Source organism: Bufo gargarizans, chromosome 1, assembly GCF_014858855.1.
Source record: "Bufo gargarizans isolate SCDJY-AF-19 chromosome 1, ASM1485885v1, whole genome shotgun sequence".
Lineage (NCBI taxonomy): Eukaryota > Metazoa > Chordata > Amphibia > Anura > Bufonidae > Bufo > Bufo gargarizans.
This window is the reverse complement of record NC_058080.1, coordinates 350590344-350613128: the sequence shown is the minus strand read 5'-3', so window position 1 is coordinate 350613128 and position 22785 is coordinate 350590344.

The following is a 22785-nucleotide window of genomic DNA, read 5'->3' as shown; positions in this document are numbered from 1 at the left end:
TTTTAGACAATAAATGTACCCCTTGGTATTGCTGTAATTGAACTGACCTACAGAATAAAAGTAATGTGTTTGTTTTATTTTTGTTTTTTACTGCATGGTGAACACTATATGTCCTGCAACAACAAAAAAAAAAAATTCAATTCCACCCCATTAATATTTCTACAGCTTTCCAAAACATTGTATGAAATATTAAATGGTGCCAACAGTACAACTTGTTCCACAAAAAACAAGCTGTCATATGGCTATGTGAACAGTAAAATAAAAAGTCATGGCTCTTGGAAGGTAGGTAATAAAAACTGGAAAATGGCTGCATTAAAAAGGGGTTAAATCAGCATGAAATCTAGTAGCTTACATGTCACATCATTAAAAGAGTTCATCAGAATTTAAAAGGTTCTGTCTGCTTAAAGAGTCTAAAGATAGAGGGTCTTTAAAGATGGTGCCCACTCCTGAGCGGAGTGGGCGCCATAGCAACCGGGTGCCTGCTGTTTCTTACAGCAAACGCCTGTGGCTAATGTCCTTGAAAATGGACATTAATGACATTACCGCCAACATTAACTACAAACCGGGTTCCCAAAAAGTTGGGACACTATACAAATCGTGAATAAAAACTGAATGCAATGATATGGAGATGGCAAATGTCAATATTTTATTTGTAATAGAACATAGATGACAGATCAAACGTTTAATCTGAGTAAATGTATCATTTTAAAGGAAAAATACGTTGATTCAAAATGTCACGGTGTCAACAAATCCCCAAAAAGTTGGGACAAGTAGCAATAAGAGGCTGGAAAAAGTAAATTTGAGCATAACGAAGAGCTGGAAGACCAATTAACACTAATTAGGTCAATTGGCAACATGATTGGGTATAAAAAGAGATTCTCAGAGTGGCAGTGTCTCTCAGAAGCCAAGATGGGTAGAGGATCACCAATTCCCACAATGTTGCGCAGAAAGATAGTGGAGCAATATCAGAAAGGTGTTACCCAGCGAAAAATTGCAAAGACTTTGCATCTATCATCATCAACTGTGCATAACATCATCCGAAGATTCAGAGAATCTGGAACAATCTCTGTGCGTAAGGGTCAAGGCCATAAAACCATACTGGATGCCCGTGATCTCCGGGCTCTTAAACGACACTGCACCACAAACAGGAATGCTACTGTAAAGGAAATCACAGAATGGGCTCAGGAATACTTCCAGAAACCATTGTCAGTGAACACAATCCACCGTGCCATCCGCCGTTGCCAGCTGAAACTCTACAGTGCAAAGAAGAAGCCATTTCTAAGCAAGATCCACAAGCTCAGGCATTTTCACTGGGCCAGGGATCATTTAAAATGGAGTGTGGCAAAATGGAAGACTGTTCTGTGGTCAGACGAGTGTAATGACCGGCAACACGCACAGGGAGGAAAACAGGGAAAGCCCTGCCCAAGGGAGAGGGAAAGGTGGTGACCCCTAACTCACCTTGCAGCTGGCACCTGCCTGCCCTGACGTCCCTAGACGGGTTCCTCACCCGTGCGGCGATCACGTGCCTAAACCCTGGCTTTCCCTGAAATGAGCCCTAGATAATGAACGGGCCGGTGGGATCGCTAGTCCTCACCACTGCACTAAGAGGGAAACACCAGGGAGAGGACAGACAAACACAAACACCCAGGTGGACAGCAACAATTGTCCACAAAGGTCCAACAGGGATCCGGAGGGTAGCGTTCCAAGGCAACACTCAGAGAACGCAGCAACACAGCTCCAGTGGGTCAGAATAGATGTCCAGGCAGGAAGCTCTATATCTGGCAACCAGAGAAGTGTGAGAGGGGAATATAAGGAGGATTGGGAGTGCTGGACAAGGAACAGCTGAGAGAAGGAGCTACGGATCCCTGAGTGAGCCAAAAGGGTTTGTAAAGCAAACCCAGAAAGCTACAATAAGGAAACTTCCCTATCTGACATAGAGCGCGCAGCCAACCGCTGCGACCTCCTGACCCCGGGTACAATGGAGTCAGGCGTGGCTCTTGACACCCTCGTGACAGTACCCCCCTCTCTACGAGGGGCCTCCGGACACTCAGGACCAGGTCTCTCAGGATGAGAGGCATGAAAAATCTGAACTAGCCTGTCGGCGTTTACCTCAGACGCAGGAACCCACATTCTTTCCTCGGGACCGTAACCTCTCCAGTGCACCAGATATTGGAGAGAGCGGCGGACCCGGCGAGAATCAATAATTTTGGATATCTGAAATTCCAAACTACCATCCACGACAACAGGAGGGGGTGGCAGCAGTGACGGTTCTAGAGGTGGAACATATTTTTTGAGTAACGACTTATGAAAGACATTATGGATTTTAAAAGTCTGAGGTAACTCCAGGCGAAAAGCCACGGGGTTGATGATGGCTACAATCTTGTAAGGACCAATAAACCTAGGACCCAGTTTCCAAGAGGGAACCTTCAACTTGATATTCCTAGTAGACAACCACACATAGTCATTCACTCCTAGGTCCGGACCTGGCGACCGTCTCTTATCAGCCATGCATTTGTATTTACCTCCCATATTTTTCAAGTTAGCTTGCACCTTCTGCCATACTGATGAAAGAGATGACGAAAACCGTTCCTCTTCGGGAACCCCAGAAGACCCCCCCTCTTTGAAAGTACAGAATTGGGGATGAAAACCATATGCGCCAAGAAATGGTGACTTGCCAGTGGATTCCTGACGACGATTATTTATGGCAAACTCAGCTAACGGTAAATATGACGACCACAACTCTTGGTTTTCAGACACAAAACATCTTAGATATGTCTCCAGGATTTGGTTGGTACGCTCAGTCTGTCCATTCGACTGAGGATGGAAAGCTGAGGAAAAGGACAAGTGAACCCCCAAACGGGAACAAAAGGCTTTCCAAAATTTAGAAATAAACTGGGTTCCCCGATCCGAAACAACATCGGAGGGGACCCCGTGAAGCTTCACGATCTCACTGACGAATACCTGAGCAAGAATTTTAGCATTAGGTAGTGCGGGTAACGCAATAAAGTGTGCCATTTTGCTAAACCTGTCCACTACTACCAAAATCACTGTTTTACCCGCAGACAAAGGTAAGTCAGTGATAAAATCCATAGACAGATGTGTCCATGGTCTATTGGGAATGACGAGTGGTAATAGAGACCCTGCAGGACGTGTATGTGAAACTTTTGCGCGCGCACAGGTAGAACAAGAAGACACAAAATCCAATACATCCTGACGCAACCTTGGCCACCAAAAACGACGAGACAATAGCTCTAAGGTTGCTTTACTACCCGGGTGCCCAGCAAGTGCCGAATTATGATGTTCCTTTAATAATTCGAGACGTAGGTTCAACGGTACAAACAATTTCTCTGAGGGGCAAGAGACCGGGGCGTCCCCCTGGGCCTCTAACACCTTCCCCTCCAAAGCAGAGTGTACCGCAGAGACAACCACTCCTCTTTGTAGAATGGGTACCGGATCACTCACATTACCCCCTCCAGGGAAACAACGAGATAGTGCATCAGCCTTGGTAGTCTTTACCCCAGGACGATAGGTAATCACAAAGTTAAACCTGGTAAAAAATAGCGACCACCTAGCCTGTCTAGGGGTGAGACGCTTAGCTGATTCGAGGTACAGCAGATTTTTGTGGTCCGTAAACACAGTGACGGGGTGGACTGCCCCCTCTAAAAAGTGACGCCACTCCTCAAACGCAAGTTTAATAGCTAACAGTTCCCTATTGCCAATATCGTAGTTCTGTTCTGCTGCAGATAGTTTTTTAGAAAAGAAAGCACAAGGACGCCATTTGCCAGGAGACGGACCCTGAGACAGTACAGCCCCCACTCCCACCTCTGATGCATCGACTTCAACAATAAAAGGCTGAGAGACATCAGGTTGGACTAGTACAGGTGCTGAGGTAAACCTCTTTTTTAGAGAGGAAAAAGCAACTTTTGCGGCGTCAGACCATTTAGAAAAATCAGTCCCCTTCCTAGTCATGTCAGTAAGGGGTTTTACGATCACCGAATAATTTTTAATGAATTTCCTATAGAAATTCGCGAAGCCCAAGAACCGTTGTAGTGCTTTGAGGTTCTCAGGAAGATCCCAATCCAAAATTGCCTGGACCTTCCTAGGATCCATACGGAAACCTGACGCAGATAAATAATAACCTAGGAATTGTATCTCCTGAACGGCAAAAACACATTTTTCAATTTTAGCATATAATTCATTCGTCCGTAGGACCTGTAGTACTTGTCTGACATGCTCCTCATGTGTTCTCAGATCAGACGAATAAATTAAGATATCATCTAGGTATATTACCACAAACCTGCCGATTAGATGACTAAAAATGTCATTAACGAAATGTTGAAAGACGGCAGGAGCATTGGTCAGGCATAACTAGATTTTCATAATGCCCCTCAGGGGTGTTAAAAGCTGTTTTCCACTCATCCCCCTCTTTAATACGAATCAGATTGTAGGCCCCCCTAAGATCGAGTTTGGAGAACCACCTAGCACCCGCAATCTGGTTAAACAGGTCAGGAATGAGAGGAAGAGGGTATGGGTCTCGGATGGTTATCCGATTTAATTCACGAAAATCTAGGCAAGGACGCAGGCCCCCATCTTTCTTTTTAACAAAGAAAAACCCTGCAGCCACGGGTGAAGAAGAGGGTCTGATGTGTCCCTTAGCCAAACTCTCGGAGATATAATCCTTCATGGCTTGTCTCTCTGGACCTGAAAGATTATATAACCTGGTCTTGGGTAATTTTGCGCCGGGAATAAGGTTAACCGGGCAATCATAAGGACGATGAGGTGGTAACTTCTGACAACCCTTTTCAGAAAAAACGTCCTCAAAGTCCGAAACAAATGTAGGTAGGGTAGCTATGGAGGCGACTAAGCAATTGCTATTTAAGCAATTTTCTCTGCACGGCTCACTCCACTCCAATATCTCCCTGGCCTGCCAATCCACCACTGGATTGTGCGCTACCAACCAGGGAAGACCCAGCACTACCGGAGCGGGAAGCCCCTCCAGAACAAAACATGAGAGCATCTCGTTATGGTGGTCCCCTACCCGAAGGTGTAAATTATGAACGATGTGGGTGAGGTTTCTCTGAGACAGAGGAGCAGAATCTATAGCAAATATGGGAATAGGTCTCTGTAGTGTACAGAGAGACAAACCCATAGTGCGGGCAAAATGGGCATCTATCAAATTTACCCCTGCTCCACTGTCTAGAAAGAAAGAAATAGTCTCTGTCTTATCACCAAAAATAATAACCGCTGGCAACACAAATTGCGATGTACGTATGGAGGAAACGTATACCCCCCGGCTGACATCCTCCACACAGCCTGGGGTTAGTAGTTTTCCGACGGTTTTTTGTTTCTGAGGAAAGAAGGACAGACATTAATGAAATGACCCCTCTCCCCACAAAAAAAACAACCCCCACGCCTACGGCGAACCTCAGGAGGACGGACCTGACGAGTAGTTCCTCCTAGCTGCATAGGCTCGTCTAAGTCCGTACAGACTAACTGCTGCTTGGGAGGGGTTACCAATGGCTCCGGTTTTTTCAACCTGTCCCTAAGGCGTCTATCTATACGGATAGAAAGGGACATAACTGCATCAAGGGAAAAGGGGGTCTCATACAATGCAAGCGCATCCTTAACCCTTTCGGATAACCCAGAGCAGAACTGACTCCTGAGAGCCGGGTCGTTCCATTGGGTATCCGCAGCCCACCTACGGAAGTCAGAGCAATACTCCTCTACCGGCCGTTCTCCTTGTAGGAGTCTCCGTAATTTTGATTCAGCCAGTGCGACTCGGTCAGGGTCGTCATATATGAGACCCAAGGCACCGAAAAACTCATCCACTGACCGAAGAGCCTGGGAATCAGTAGGTAAAGAGAACGCCCAGGACTGCGGGTCCCCCTGCAGCAGGGAAATAACAACACCCACCCGCTGTTCTTCATTACCAGAGGAGTAAGGACGCAGTTTAAAGTATAGTTTACAGGCCTCACGAAAAGTCAAAAACTTGTCCCTTCCCCCAGAAAATCTGTCAGGGAGAGGGACCTTGGGTTCCGCAACAACCTGGTTACCAGTAGCAACAGCTGGGCTTGCGGTCTGTTGTAATTGCTGCTGTTGCTGGAGGACCGACGCCTTCAATCCTGCCACCTCCAAAGACAGGCCATGAAATTGTTCGGACAGAGCAGCAATTGGATCCATACTGGATTCTAAGTAGGTAAAAAAAAATTATTTTTTTTTACCTACACAAAAATAAGGGCCAGATATAATGTAATGACCGGCAACACGCACAGGGAGGAAAACAGGGAAAGCCCTGCCCAAGGGAGAGGGAAAGGTGGTGACCCCTAACTCACCTTGCAGCTGGCACCTGCCTGCCCTGACGTCCCTAGACGGGTTCCTCACCCGTGCGGCGATCACGTGCCTAAACCCTGGCTTTCCCTGAAATGAGCCCTAGATAATGAACGGGCCGGTGGGATCGCTAGTCCTCACCACTGCACTAAGAGGGAAACACCAGGGAGAGGACAGACAAACACAGACAAACACAAACACCCAGGTGGACGGCAACAATTGTCCACAAAGGTCCAACAGGGATCCGGAGGGTAGCGTTCCAAGGCAACACTCAGAGAACGCAGCAACACAGCTCCAGTGGGTCAGAATAGATGTCCAGGCAGAAAGCTCTATATCTGGCAACCAGAGAAGTGTGAGAGGGGAATATAAGGAGGATTGGGAGTGCTGGACAAGGAACAGCTGAGAGAAGGAGCTACGGATCCCTGAGTGAGCCAAAAGGGTTTGTAAAGCAAACCCAGAAAGCTACAATAAGGAAACTTCCCTACCTGACATAGAGCGCGCAGCCAACCGCTGCGACCTCCTGACCCCGGGTACAACGGAGTCAGGCGTGGCTCTTGACACCCTCGTGACAACGAGTCACGATTCGAAGTTCTTTTTGGAAATCTGGGACCCCATGTCATCTGGAGGACAAGGACAAAGAGGACAAGGACAACCCAAGTTGTTATCAACGCTCAGGTCAGAAGCCTGCATCTCTGATGGTATGGGGTTGCATGAGTGCGTGTGGCATGGGCAGCTTGCATGTCTGGAAAGGCACCATCAATGCAGAAAAATATATTCAGGTTCTAGAACAACATATGCTCCAATCCAGACGTCATCTCTTTCAGGGAAGACCCTGCATTTTTCAACAAGATAATGCCAGACCACATTCTGCATCAATCACAACATAATGGCTGCGTAGGAGAAGGATCCGAGTACTGAAATGGCCAGTCTGCAGTCCAGATCTTTCACCTATAGAGAACATTTGGCGCATTATAAAGAGGAAGGTGCAACAAAGAAGGCCCAAGACGATTGAACAGTTAGAGGCCTGTATTAGACAAGAATGGGAGAGCATTCCTGTTTCTAAACTTGATAAACTGGTCTCCTCGGTCCCCAGACGTCTGTTGAGTGTTGTAAGAAGAAGGGGAGATGCCACACAATGGGATTTGTTGACACCATGAAATTCTGATTCAACATATTTTTCCCTTAAAATGGTACATTTTCTCAGTGATTTATGTTCTATTCTGAATAAAATATTAGAAGTTGGCACCTCCACATCATTGCATTCAGTATTTATTCACGATTTGTATAGTGTCCCAACTTTTTTGGAATCCGGTTTGTACTTCATGACCGCCCATAGACTATAAACGTTCTATGGGCGGTTGTTTATCTCTGATTGGACGTTTTAGAAGATGATGGTAGCTGCACGCTAATCATGCAGCTGCAGAGCAGAGGGACTGCTATCAGTGACAGCATGGCATCCCTGAGAGAAGGCAGGGACAGTTCCCAGGTGTCCCTGCCTTCTAGATCTCTGTATACACGGCGCTCAATGAGCTGTCTGGTCTTCCACAGACCTCGATCAGCCCTGCACTGAGGCTGTACAGCGCTGTATTATGCTGTAGATCCTCTCTGGGGGGTGTATTTTGCCTGTAACTGGAGCTACTATGTAAGGAAAAATCAAAAGTGAAGTTAAATGTCCCCCAGAGGTCTTGTATAACCTTATGGGGGACGCAAAGTGTAAACTAAAAACGAAAAAAACTAAAGTGTTTTATAAAAAAAAAGGTTTCACATATAAAAAATCCCCAATTAACGGTACGTAATTTAACAAAATGTTTAAAATAGAATAAAATAAAAATAAGACATATTTGGTATTGCCGCATCCATGATGGCCGGCTCTATAAATATATCATATGATCTACCCCGTCCAATAAACACCTTAAAAAAAAATGTATAAAAAAAGAAATTTTTGTCACCTTACTTCATAAAAAGTGCAACACCAAGTGATCAAAGAGGCATATGTCCCACAAAATGGTACCAATAAAACCGTCACCTCGTCCCGCAAAAAATGAGCCCCTACATATAAAATAAAATATAGCTCTCAGAGCATGGAGACATTAACATAATTTTTTTGTTTTAAAAATGATATTATTGTGTTAAAGCTAAATAAAAGTATACATATTAAGTATTGCCGCGTCCGTAACAACCAGCTCTATAAAAATATCACATGATCTAACCCCCCAGGTGAACACCGTAAAAAAATGTAATAAAAACTGTGCCAAAAAAGCAATTTTTGTCATTTTACATCACAAAAATTGCGACACCAAGTGATCAAAAAGGCATATGCACTCCAAAATAGTACCAATCAAACAATCACTTCATCCTACAAAAAATGAGACCCTAACTAACAGTTAGTCGGTCAAGAAATGAAGAAAAACTATGACTCTCAGACAATAGAGACACTAAAATGATTATAATTTTTTTTGCTTCAAAACTGCTATTATTGTGTGAATAAAACAAATTATTAGGTATTGCCCCTCAGGTGAACACCATAAAAAATTTAAATCAGTGCCAAAAAAGCTATTTTTTGTCACCTAACATCACATAAAGTGCAACACCAAGCAATCGAAAAAAGGTGTCTGCCCCCCAAAATAGTACCAATCAAACAGTCACCTCATCCCTCAAAAAATGAGACCCTAACGAAAACAATCGGTCAAAAAATATAAAAAAGCTATGACTCTCAGGGAGACACTAAAACATCATTTTTTTTTGTTTAAGAAATGCTTTTATTATTGTGTAAAACTGAAATAAATAAGAAAAAGTATACATATTAGGTATTGCCACATCTGTAACGATCTGCTCTATAAAAATGTCACATGACCTAACCCCTCAGCTGAATGCTGTAAAAATAAATAAATAAAAACTGCCAAAACAACCAATTTTTTTAGTCACCTTGCCCCATAAATTGTAATAATGAATGATCAAAAAACGATGTGTACCCAAAATGGTACCAATAAAAACGTCAACTCTTCTTGCAAAAAACTAGTCCCTACACAAGATGATCAGCAGAAAAATAATAAAAAAATGACGTTCAGAAAATGGAGACACAAAAAACATATTTTTTTTCAAAAATGCTTTATTATGTAAAACTAAAACAAAGAAAGTATTTGATATAATCGCATCTGTAACAACCTGCTCTATAAAAATAGCACATGATCTACCCTGTCAGATGAATGTTGTAAAACAGGGATGCTCAACCCTTCGGCCCTCCAGCTGTTGTAAAACTACAACTCCCACAAAGCCGAGCTGTAGGCTGTCAGAGAATGATGGGAGTTGTAGTTTTGCAACAGCTGGAGGGCCGCAGGTTGAGCATGCCTGTTGTAAAAAATAAAAACAGTGCCAAAACAGCCATTTTGGGGTTATCTTGCCTCACAAAAAAGTATTATAGAGCAATTAAAAATCATATGTAGCCCAAAATAGTACCAATAAAACTGGCACCTTAACCCCTAGTTTCCAAAATAAGGTCACTTTTGGGGAGTTTCTACTGTAAGGGTGCAGGTTTTTTTTTAAATGGGACATGACATCTAAAAACCAGTTCAGTAAAATCTGCCTTCCAAAAACCATATGGCGCTCCTTTTCTTCTGCGCCCTGCTGTGTGCCCTTACATCAGTTTACAACCACATGTGGGGTGTGTGTAAACTGCAGAATCAGGGTAATAAATATTGAGTTTTGTTTCGCTGTTGAAAAAAATGGATCAAAATGGAAAATTTGGCAAAAATCGATCATTTCTAACGATAATTTGTTTTCCCTTAGTCCTAAGAGCAGCACAGATGGGGTTAACCCCCTGTAGACTGGTAGGATCAGTGTAACTATTAATGAGTCCAATAAAACAATTAAGTATCCCCTATAAATAAGGTAATCACCCACTGTGTTATAGCAAGAAAAAAACTAGACTTACTAGGGTGGGATATTTGTGTTCTGCTGTTAGGACTAAGGGAAAACAAATTATTGTTAGAAATTAACAATTCCCTTATGTCCTACCAGCAGCACAGATGGGGAGATAACAAGAAGAACCCCTAGGGAGGGCTCTCATGCCTGGCAGAATCAAGTATTGTCTGCCCAAAGGCCGAGTATTCAGCTAATCTGGCATCCAATCTATAATGGGAGATGAATGTTGATTCAGAGCTCCAGGAGGCAGACTTGCAAATCATGTCGAGAGAAGGAAGACTCCTCTCGGCAAAAGAAGTAGCTACGGCCCTAGTAGAAGGGGCCTTTACAAACCCCGGAGGGTCCATAAATTGGGAAACAAAGGATTCCCTAATAGCCTCCTTAATGCATCGACTGATGGATGGTTTAGATACCTTTACAGCCTTTAAACTTACCGGCAAACAGGATTAGAAGATTTTCATCTTTCCTGAACTCCTTTGATCTATCCACATAGATCCGGAGGCATCTCGAGACATCAAGAGGATGTCTAACAGGTTCCTCAGAGGAGGTAGAAGATGTAGAAAGAACCGGGAGGGATATTACCTGTTTAATATTCTGGAACGAAGGAACTTTAGGTCTAAAGTACGGGAGAGTCCACTCCGACAACACCTCCGGAAGATGGCGGCGCCCTACGGTCGCGGAAAACCGGACCGCCGAGAGACGCGAAAACAAAGCAGGAGCCGAAAGCAGGTAAGCTGCTGGCCAAAGGAGCTAAAAGGGAAGACTGGGCAAAAAGCCCGGAAAAATATTTCCCCAAAGGGAAAAAAATAGGGGCTAAAACCCCTAGGCACCCGGGAAAAGAGAAAGATCCCCTAGAAAGAGGGGATTACTGCCAGTCCACTTGTCTGGGAGGACAGAAAAAAACTGAGTGGTGGTGATTCCCTCCTTTATAGGGGATACTTAACTGTTTCATTAATAATTCCGCCGGTCCTACCAGTCCACGGGGGGTGGTTAACCCCATCTGTGCTGCTGGTAGGACGTAAGGGAAAGTGAAATTGAGAAATTTGATCTCCATTTTCCTTTCATTTTTGTGGAACACCTAAAGCATTAACAAAGTTTGTAAAAATCTGTTTTGAGTAACTTGAGGGGTGTAGTTTCTACAATGGGGTGATTTATGGGGGTTTTCCACTATGTAAGCCCCACAAAGTGACTTCAGACCTGAACTGGTCCTTAAAAAGTGGGTTTTGAAAATGTTGCAAAAATTTTTAAGAATTACTGTGTTCCAAAGCTATTACCACATAAAGTGACACATGTCAGATTTACAAAATTAGGCCTGGTCAGGAAGGGGGTAAATGGCCACTTCCGGAAGTGGTTAATGTCAGCAGTAATGCAGACATAATGCTAGTGCATTGGAGTCTATGATAACAGCAATCAAATGACTATTTGTTATAGTTCCCTATGGGAATTATAAAAAAGTGCTAAACATTTTTTTACATTTTTTACAAAGAAAAATATAAAAATTCAAATCACCCCCCTTTCTCAAAAAAATGAGAATAAAAAATACGAAAGGAAGATGAATATGAACATTTATTCTGCTAGGGTCTGCTCCTGCAGGTGCATCACTGTGAGGTGCTCTCTACATTGTGTTGCTTCACAGCCCCTCCACTGTGCTAGGAATGACAGATGTAATCGTCTCCAGGATGGATATATGGATGTTATATCTGTCACTCAGAGCAGAGTGAAGGGGTGGTGAAGCAGCTGGATGTAGAGGACACTTCACAGTGAAGTGCTTATAGGAGCAGAATCTGGCAGACTAAACATTCACATTTACACTACACATGGTGATATAAGCACACAAAATGTATGTTTGTACTCCTCACCGGCTCCTACCTAGTGCTCTTTGTAGCTGTGAGTGGTCAAAACTGCCTTTAGTTCCCCCCCCCCCCTCCCCCCTCTTCAAATGATTTGCCCAAACACTGCTCGGGCAGGCAGGAAAAGTCAATACTGGCTAGGAATGTTGCAACACAAAAACAATTTTGCATTATTGTGCATGTAGTACAACATAAGAACTATACAAATTTGGCATCATAATCGTACTGGTCTACTTATATTATCTATACTAGGGGTGGGCGATATAGGAGATATGCGATATAAATTTGTGCCACAATATGGATTTTGTGCATATCGCCTATATCACTGGACCACGATATGATCACGCTCTCTGTGCGCACCATGTTCTCCTGAGCTGGCACAGTGGAGAAGGAGGGAGTCCCTCCCTCCCCACTGTGCACGGCTGCCGCTGACAACCAATGAGAACAGAGGAGGAGGAGGAGGAGGGGAGGGACTGACAGTAAATCATTGAGTTTTCATGATCTCAGTGAGATCGTGAAAACTCAAATCCGATGGTATATTCTAACCCCCAGGCATTCCCATGGTGACAGGGACGCTTGCCTGGGGTTTATAATATACAGGGCCACGCCGCTCACAGGAGAACATTGATAAACTAATCAGTAACTTTAACTTTAATCATTGCTAATCTCTTTATTGGATTCCTTACTCTGTCTTAGCTCCGGTAACAGCAGGCAGTGCGGGCGGGCGGCGCTCACTCACTGACGTCACGCGCCTGTGCCGCCTAGTGGGAGGAGCAGGCGCGTGACATCAGCGAGTGAGCGCCGCCCGCCCGCGCTGCCTGCTGTTACCGGAGCTAAGACAGAGTAAGGAATCCAATAAAGAGATTAGCAATGATTAAAGTTACTGATTAGTTTATAAATGTTCTCCTGTGAGCGTCGGGGAGGGGGATCAGTAGATGGAACTGTTTAGGGGAGGGGGGTCAGTGGATGTTACTGTTTAGGGGAGGGGGATCTGTGGATGGCACTGTTTAGGGGAGGGGGATCTGTGGATGGCACTGTTTAGGGGAGGAGGATCTGTGGATGGCACTGTTTAGGGGAGGGGGATCTGTGGATGGCACTGTTTAGGGGAGGGGGATCTGTGGATGGCACTGTTTAGGGGAGGGGGATCTGTGGATGGCACTGTGTGGGGGAGGGGGATCTGTGGATGGCACTGTTTGGGGGAGGGGGATCTGTGGATGGCACTGTTTAGGGGAGGGGGATCTGTGGATGGCACTGTTTAGGGGAGGGGATCTGTGGATGGCACTGTTTAGGGGAGGGGATCTGTGGATGGCACTGTTTAGGGGAGGGGATCTGTGGATGACACTGTTTAGGGGAGGGGATCTGTGGATGGCACTGTTTAGGGGAGGGGGATCTGTGGATGGCACTGTTTAGGGGAGGGGACTCGGCTCCCTGCTGCTGTGTGCACAAAGCACAGGGCAGCAGGGAGAGTGTAAAGTCCTATTTACCCTGATAGATCTCTATTAGGGTGAATATGACAAGGGTTCTAGCCCTTAAGGAGGCTAATAGTTATTAAATAAAAAGTAAAAAAAAAAGTTTAAACCCCCCCCCAAATATAAAAAAAACAATATATTGCGATATATATCGCACATCGCACATGCTTAAAATGATATCTCAATATAGATTATAGGCATTATCGCCCACCCCTAATCTATACCACACAGTGAACGTTGTAAATCCTCAAAAAACAATGTTAAAATTGCAGTTTTTTTAAATCCCTCCCTCCAAAAAAGAATTAAGTTATTTAATACAATAAATGTACTTCAAAATGGTTCCTATAAAAACTACAACTTGTCCTGAAAAACATACAGTCTCATACAGCTAAATGGAAGAAAAAATAGTTATAAATGCTGATACACATGGATGGGGAAGGGGGATGATAATGGTCCTTAAAGGGATTGTGCAAGAATGGGGGTGGAGGACCCTGTAAAGGGAAGATTACTTACCTGCTTCCCGGCATTGACTCCCAGCTCCTTCAACTCCGGGCCTGAGATGCTCCGCTGCACACATCTCCGCAGCCAATCACTAGCCACTGCAGTGACCGGCTGCAATTACATTGTGACAAATGGTCACAAGACACAAGAGGTCCAGTTTCCACCAGTGATTGGCTTCAGAGATGTCAAAACAGGACATTTACAGGGAAGGAGTTCAGCGGAGCATCGCAAGAGGCAGGTGAAAGTAAGCCTCCTTTGGGAAGGGGTGGGTTGCCATCCACCCCCCTATTCTTGCACAACCCCTTTAAGGCTAAAATTATTCACATCACATCTCTAAGGGGTTAAAAATTTGGAATTTGGGGCATAAATTCAAAATCTTCAATAAAAAAAGTTACATTTTTGGGAGGGTTTTCCAGTTTTAATGTGACTGTCATGTGGTTAAGGCCCCATTCACAGGACCGTATTTTTGTTTTGATTTATTTAAAGGGGCCACAAAATGAGGACAGCACTCCGTGTGTTGTCCACATCAGTATGTCCATTCCACAGCCCCACAAAAAAGATAGAACATGTCCTATTCTTCTGTTTTGCAGACAAGAATAAGCATTGTAACAATGTGTACCCACAAAAAATGGATGCAATACGGACGTCATCTGCATTTTTTTTGCCGGTCCTGGTTTTAAGGACCGCAAAATACATATGGTTGTGTGAATGCACCTTAGAGGGGTTTTTCAGGTGTGTTAGGGTGCATTCACACAAACAGGAAAGCTACTGGCCACAGGTTGCCTGTGATGTGGTTTTGCTCCGCTAGAAAACCTTACTAGCCATTTTCTGCTGCGTTACTTGATTATGACCTATTCCAACCCTGAACTAGACTATATCCTGAAGATTAGGACCCTGACATTTCTTCCTGGTTTTGACCCTGGCTTGGTATTGTATCTGATTTTGTCTACTTCTGATTACTCTATCTGCTCTCCTAGTATTGACATTGAGGTGGTTCTGAATCAGATTTATGCTTCTTGATTCAGCTTAGTTTTGTCTCTTTTGATCTGACCCGGCTCTGTCACTAGTTTATTTTCTCCTTCTGTGTTGCCCTTCCGTATAGACCCCGGACGGGGGAGTGTCAATGTATTAAAACATAACTTTTAATGTTATCTTGCAAATAAAAAAATATGTGACCCACTGTGATACACAAACAAACATATAGTAGAGGACCAGGAATGGTTCCCTAAATGCTGGTAGAATAAACAAACCTGCTCCACCTAGTAAAAGACGTGAGCAGTCTTACCAGACCCTTGTAGACAGTGGGATCAGCCAGGAAGGATATCCAAGACACACTGAATGTAAACCGCACGGGAAGTCGCAATCTTACTTGGTATCTGTATAGTAGATGCAGATCTGGGCCCTGTATAACCCTACCAATTGGGGAGGGGGCTATTTTTCTGCTGTCTATCTATACAGAGCACCCGCCCCGAAAGGGGCGACCTCGTCCGGATACCTGTCCCTACCTTGAACCTGATCCCTAAGTCTCATGAAATGGGCAGTGAAATAAATTCCGATGACCTCCCGACGTGGCACGTTTCTGTCCGTGTCAACTCTTCAGGGTAGTAGGTAAAACAGTGGAAAAAGACGGAGGAAAACCACAGGTGTGTAGCCTACGGCTAAAACACTGGATCAAGCACTTAAGCTTGCATCTGCTGCTCCAAGATGATGGGGTGCAAAGTTGCAATGGAGGGGTAGTCCTATGCTATACGGTCAGGAGAATGTAATAATCCTATGTGTAATAGAACCCCTATGATTGGGGGGAAATAGCAACAAAATCTACCAGCCGCAGTGATGCATATAACCAGTGGACTTTAAATAATAGCGCCTCAACAGAGACACGCCCCCCCACCCACCATAGACCTCGGCGTGTGACGTCAGGCGGGAGCGCCGCGCGTCACCCAGGCACATCGTTGTGCATGAGAGCGGGCGCCGCGCGTCATGTCAGAGGTCGACGACGGGATCATGTAGGAGGGGCTGTACAGGTGGTTGCCTAGCTACACGGGTAAGCAGGCAGTCACGTGGGACACACAGTGTGTGCGTCCATAGTAAACTACATAATATATGGCCAAAACAGGCCAATGGCATTTAGTGCAGGGAAGAAGACAAGAGGACAGTATTGATGCATCTGAAATGACAACAATAAGCAGTTTTAGATAAAACAGGTATAATTAAGTCATTCATTCATGCCATATGGGGCTGATGTTTTTAGATGAAAGATCCATCGTGATTCACACTGGAGGAGATTCCTATCCCAATTTCCCCCTCTGGGAGGAGGTTTGACAAGGTCAATGCCCATGAACCTTAACTGGGCTCTGCCATTGTGCTCAGTGTGCACATGTTTGGCTACAGGGGTATCTCTTTTGTGTACAATGTCCCCCAGATGCTCACCAATCCTCCTCCGGAATTCACGTGTGGTTTTGCCAATGTACTCCAACCCACATTCACAGAGGATGAGATGTATAACTCTCCTGCATTTACAGTTAATAAAATGTGAGATGGGGTACATCCTGCCCGTGACTGAACTGGTGAAGGATTTCGTGGTCATAATGTGCTTACATGCTACACAGTTGCCACATTTATGACTACCTACTAAGTTAGACCACAGCCATGTTGAGTATGTCACAGTGGAGGAAACATGGCTGTGGACCAACTTATCACGTAGGATGCGACCACGTCTGTACATAATCTGTGGATACTCCCCCAATACAGCCTCTAGGTCGGGGTCCATTTTCAGGATCCCCCAATGGCGTTGCAGAATATTTTTGACTTGTTTAGATCCTCTGTCAAATGTAGTGATGATACGTAGCGCCTTAGCAGCAGGATTACTGGGCTGATTAGGGGTAAGTAAAGTGGATCTTTGTCGAGTCAAGGCTATCTTGTAAGAGGATCTAAGGACATGATTGGGGTAACCCTTTGTAAAAATCGTGCCCTCAGGTCGGTTGCTTGGGCCACAAAGTCTTTTTTATTAGAACAGTTTCTCCTCAGGCAGAGATATTGACCCTTAGGTATCACTCTTCTGAGTGGGAGAGGGTGGTGTCACGGATGGTGTTGCAGAAAGCTGGAACTTGAACTTATAAATAAACATCCGACTGGCTTGATCCTAAACTAAGGAGCATATGGGTGAGCCCTATAAAACCCCTAGAGCTCTCCCTGACTAAGTTGGATTTAAGAGGGGCATACAACCTAGTCAGGGTCAGGGAAGGGGACGAATGGAAGACGGCCTTCAATACCCCTGAGGGTCATTTCGAGAATTTGGTTATGCCTTTTGGTTTCATGAATGCTCCGGCTATCTTCCAACATTTTATGAACAGCATTTTTCATCATTTAATGGGGAAATTTGTACTGGTGTATCTGGATGACATTTAGATTTTTTCTCCTGATTTCAAGACTCATCGAGACCACCTACGTCAGGTCTTGCTGATTCTGCGGGATAATAAATTGTACGCTAAACTGGAAAAATGTGCGTTTGAGGTTCCGGAGATTCAATTTCTTGGTTTCCTTTTCTACGCTTCTGGTTTTCACATGGACCCTGAGAAGGTCCGCTCTGTGCTTGATTGGGAGCTTCCTGAGAATCAGAAGACGCTGATGCGGTTTTTGGGTTTTGCCAATTATTACAGAAAATTAATTTCGAATTATTCCTCTGTTGTTAAGCCACTCACTGATATGACTAAAAAGGGGGTAGATTTTTCTTCGTGGTCGGTAGATGCGCTTAAAGCCTTTTCTAGTATCAAAGAGAGTTTTGCTTCCGCTTCCATTTTAGTACAACCTGATGTCTCTTTACCTTTTATTGTTGAGGTGGACGCTTCTGAGGTGGGTGTGGGTGCGGTCTTATCTCAGGGTCCCTCTCCTGCCAAATGGCGACCGTGTGCCTTTTTCTCAAGAAAATTCTCCTCTGCAGAGAGAAATTACGATGTGGGAGATAGGGAGTCGTTAGCAATCAAATTAGCTTTTGAGGAATGGCGCCATTGGTTAGAGGGAGCCAGACACCCTATTACCGTGTTTACAGACCATAAGAATCTGGCCTACTTGGAATCGGCCAAGCGTCTGAACCCGAGACAGGCCAGATGGTCTTTGTTCTTTTCTAGGTTTAATTTTGTTGTTAAGGTCCGCCCCTGGGTTAAAATGTGAAGGCGGATGCCCTGTCACGTTGTTTTCCGGGAGAGGGGAACTTTGAAGACCCGGGTCCCATTTTGGCTGAAAGAGTGGTCGTCTCTGCTCTTTATCCTGATTTGGAGGCAGAGGTTCAAGCAGCTGTCACGGCTGAGGATGGGGAATACCCTCAGCCGTGCGATGACAGAAGATAGTAGTCACGACTTGGCTAGAACCACAGAACTAGGGAGCAGGTAACCTCCTATTGCTTCCCTAATCTGACCCTAACTCCTAGCGACATGAGCCGACCTTGAAGGTAGGAGGACTCATGCTCTGGAACCTCAGGTCCCTACTAGCCCTCCGCAGGTCCCTAAGCTAGGAGCTGGGTAGACTACCTGTTCCTCCTGGACATGGAGAAATAGGAGTCTAAAAATTGCCAAACTATAAATAAAGGGGAACAGGAACAGTCATATGGCAATGGCAGGTAAGTGCAACTAGTACTAACACCTACCTGCCACAGACACAGAGCCTAGGACCCAAGTATAAGTGCTGCTGTCCACAACAACACAATAGACAGAGCACACACACCACACAGGACGCCAGGAAACCATACGCTGCAATAAAAGACATGACACACAAACACATCCTCATAACATCGTGTATAAACAATATATAACAATTTGTTTATGACCACAAGGGTGGCCCCCACTGGCAGATGGAATTACCAGGAGGGTATCTCCAGCAAAGCATGGCTGAAGAACCCCCTCAGCTTCTGATCTCCAAAGAGGCTTTATAGCCCAAAGTGGCCACACCCACACAGACACACACAGGAGAGGGAATGAACCCTTCCAACACTAACCAGGGAAGTGAAACCACTTAAAGGGGAAGTGTCCAAACGAACATCACACTGCAGCTGTTACCGCAGGCAACGACATGCGTGGCAACCATGTCCTGGAAGTCAGCCAGAAAGCTGAGACACTGCCACCACATGTACACCATACCAAACGTTGCCACGGGCAGCCACAGTGCAGGGAAGAGTCACAGTGCACACCTAACATAAACCTCGTGCACACCAGACATACAAAGTGCATAACATACACACACACACACCTAACAGAGAGGTTGCTAGGTGCAACCGCATGAACATTGCCGCAAGCTACCTAGCACCAGCTCAGGCTGCTATACTGCGACAATACCAAACGACTTGTTGCCCGCGGCAACCACAAGTGAGGCAACACACTAGCGGCCCTCACCTGTGGTTGAACAACCAAATCCAAACCGCAGGCAATAGCATGCGGTTCAGGAGTCACGACCATGACCATGGCCGTGACAGCAGCCCAGGCAGAGGCTCCTGATCTTTGTCCACCTGGGAGGTTGTTTGTGCCTCTCGCTTTACGACACAACAATACCTTAGCCCCAACAATATGGTTAAACAGGTCCGGGATCAGAGGAAGTGGATATAGGTCACGAATCGTGATACGGTTCAGCTTCCTGAAATCCAGGCATCCAGTCTTAAAGAACCATCTTTTTTCTTAACAAAAATAAAACCAGCGGCAACAGGTGACTTCAAGGGTCGGATGTGTCCCTTTCTCGGGCTCTCAGAGATATAAGTACGCATAGCGACTCTTTCAGGTTGGGAGAGATTGTATAAACGTGATTTTGGCAGTTTGGCGCCTGGGAAGAGATTAATAGGGCAGTCGTACTCCCCCCGGTGCGGGGGCAACTCCTGGACACCACTCTCGGAAAACACATCCGAAAATTCAGAGATAAAACATGGCACAGTCTTGGTAGAAACCTCTGAAAGAAACGCTGCGAGGCAATTCTCTCTGCAAAACTCACTCCAACCATTTATTTGCCTTCCTTGCCAATCAATGGTGGGGTTATGTTTAGTGAGCCAGCACTAGAGGAGTAGGTAATCCGCTTAAGACGAAACATGACATGTCCTCAACATGAGCGTCACCCACAGTCAAACGGATATTGTGAACTATGCCCTTTAACGATCTTTGAGAAAGTGGAGCGGAATAGATAGCAAAAACAGGTATATCCTTTTCCAAAGTGCATACCTGGAAACCATGCGTTATTGCAAATTGATTATCAATGAGATTGACAGCTGCTCAACTATCTACAAAAATCTCACAAACAATGTTCTTGCTGTCTAGCGCCACCCTGGCAGGTAGGAAAAAAACGGGAACTACAAGTAAATGGCAAACCTTCAATTTCCGCGTCAACCTTGCCAATAGTAGCAAATGGGAAGTTTTTAAAGGGTTTTTTCTTTTTCTTTTTCTTTTATTACCCTCAGAAAACTCCATGAATCTCCTAGAGGGGCAAACATTAGCCAAATGATTTATACCCCCACAACGGAAACAAACCCTCCTCTGAGAGCTGAATCCTCTACTATGAGAGCAAGCAAACCCAGCTGCATGTCCTCCTCCTCAGAGGGGATTGAAACCGACTGAGACCCCTGCACACTGAATGAGACAGCCCCACTGTCCTTGGACTGAATATGACAGGAAGGAGTAGTCTCCTCTCTCTCTCTAAGACGCCTGTCAATACGAACAGCTAGAGACATGGCAGATTCTAACAAGGCTGGTCTCTCATGAAAAGCAAATGCATCTTTCAATCTTTCCAAAAGACCATGGAAAAATTGACTTCGGAGTGCAGCATCATTCCAACCAGTATCAGCTGCCCATCTCCGAAATTCAGAACAATATATCTCTGCGGACTGTTTACCCTGGCATTAAAGACGCAGTTTAGATTCAGCCAGAGCAATACGATCCGGGTCATCATATATCTGCCCCAGGGCTACAAAAAATTCATCCACCGGTCGGAGGGGCCGTGCCCCGACCGGCAGCGAAAAGGCCCAAGATTGAGCGTTATCCCTGAGCAGCGAGATGATGATCCCCACCCTCTGCTCCTCATCACCAGAGGTATGGGGAAGTAGGTGAAAATGGAGTTTGCAAGCCTCTCTAAAGCGAACAAAATTCTCACTACCCCCGGAGAACGTATCCGGAAGCAAGATCTTAGGCTCGGAACAAACTCCACGAACACCCGCAGAACCGGTCACCTGAAACTGAGACAGTTTTACGGAGATCTGCTACCTCCAGCGAAAGACCCTGCGTGCGGTCAATTAAGGCTGAAACCGGATCCATGCTTAAGACGGTTATGGCGGTTTATAATGTCACGGATGGTGTTGCAGAAAACTGGAACTTATAAATAAACATCCGACTGGCTTGATCCCAAACTAAGGAGCATATGGATGAGCCCTATAAAACCCCTAGAGCTCTCCCTGACTGCTATGCACATGCAAAGGTCTTTATGGTAGACGATTGCATGTCCACGTACCTCATACTATGTGCCACCTGAAAACCCTATAATAGTGATGGGACATGACCACCGGCTCCCTGCACTTAATACGGACAGAGTTAGGGTCACCTAGAATCAAGCCAGCAAGGAAACACAAATAAAGGAAACAGACCTCAGGGGTCAGTATTGGGCCCTATTCTCTTCAATATATTTATTAATGATCTTGTAGGGCTTGCATAGTAAAGTATCAATTTTCGCAGATGACACTAAACTGTGTAAAGTAATTTACACTGATGAGGACAGTATAATACTACAGAGGGATCTAGATAGATTGGAGGCTTGGGCAGACAAGTGGCAGATGAGGTTTAACACTGATAAATGTAAAGTTATGCACATGGGAAGGAAAAATGCAAGTCACCCGTAAATGGTAAAACACTCGGTAACACTGACATGGAAAAGGATCTAGGAATTTTAATAAACAGCAAACTAAGCTGCAAAAACCAGTGTCAGGCAGCTGCTGCCAAGGCCAATAAGATAATCAGAAGGGGCATAGATTCCCGTGATAAGAACATAGTCCTACCACTTTACAAATCACTAGTCGGACAGTTCTGGGCTCCTGTAAACAAGGCAGACATAGAGCTGGAGAAGGTCCAGAGGAGGGCATCTAAAGTAATAACTGGAATGGGGCAACTACAGTACCCTGAAAGATTATTAAAGTTAGGGCTATTCACTTTAGAAAAAGGACGACTGAGGGGAGATCTATTTAATATGTATAAATATATCAGGGGTCAGTACAGAGATCTATCCCATCAGCTATTTATCCCCAGGACTGTGACTGTGACGAGGGGACATCCTCTGCGTCTGGAGGAAAGAAGGTTTGTACACAAACATAGAAAAGGATTCTTTACGGTAAGAGCAGTGAGACTATGGAACTCTCTGCCTGAGGAGGTGGTGATGGTGAGTACAATAAAGGAATTCAAGAGGGGCCTGGATGTATTTCTGGAGCGTAATAATATTACAGGCTATAGCTACTAGAGAGGAGTCGTTGATCCAGGGAGTTATTCTGATTGCCTGAATGGAGTCGGGAAGGAATTTTTTATTCCCCAAAGTGGGGAAAATTGGTTTCTACCTCACAGGGTTTTTTTTTTTGCCTTCTTCTGGATCAACTTGCAGGATAACAGGCCGAACTGGATGGATATATGTATTTTTTCATCCTTATGTACTATGTTACTGGTGGAAGAGGAAAAGGGCACATTGAACATCCTGAACCAGAAACTGTTTGA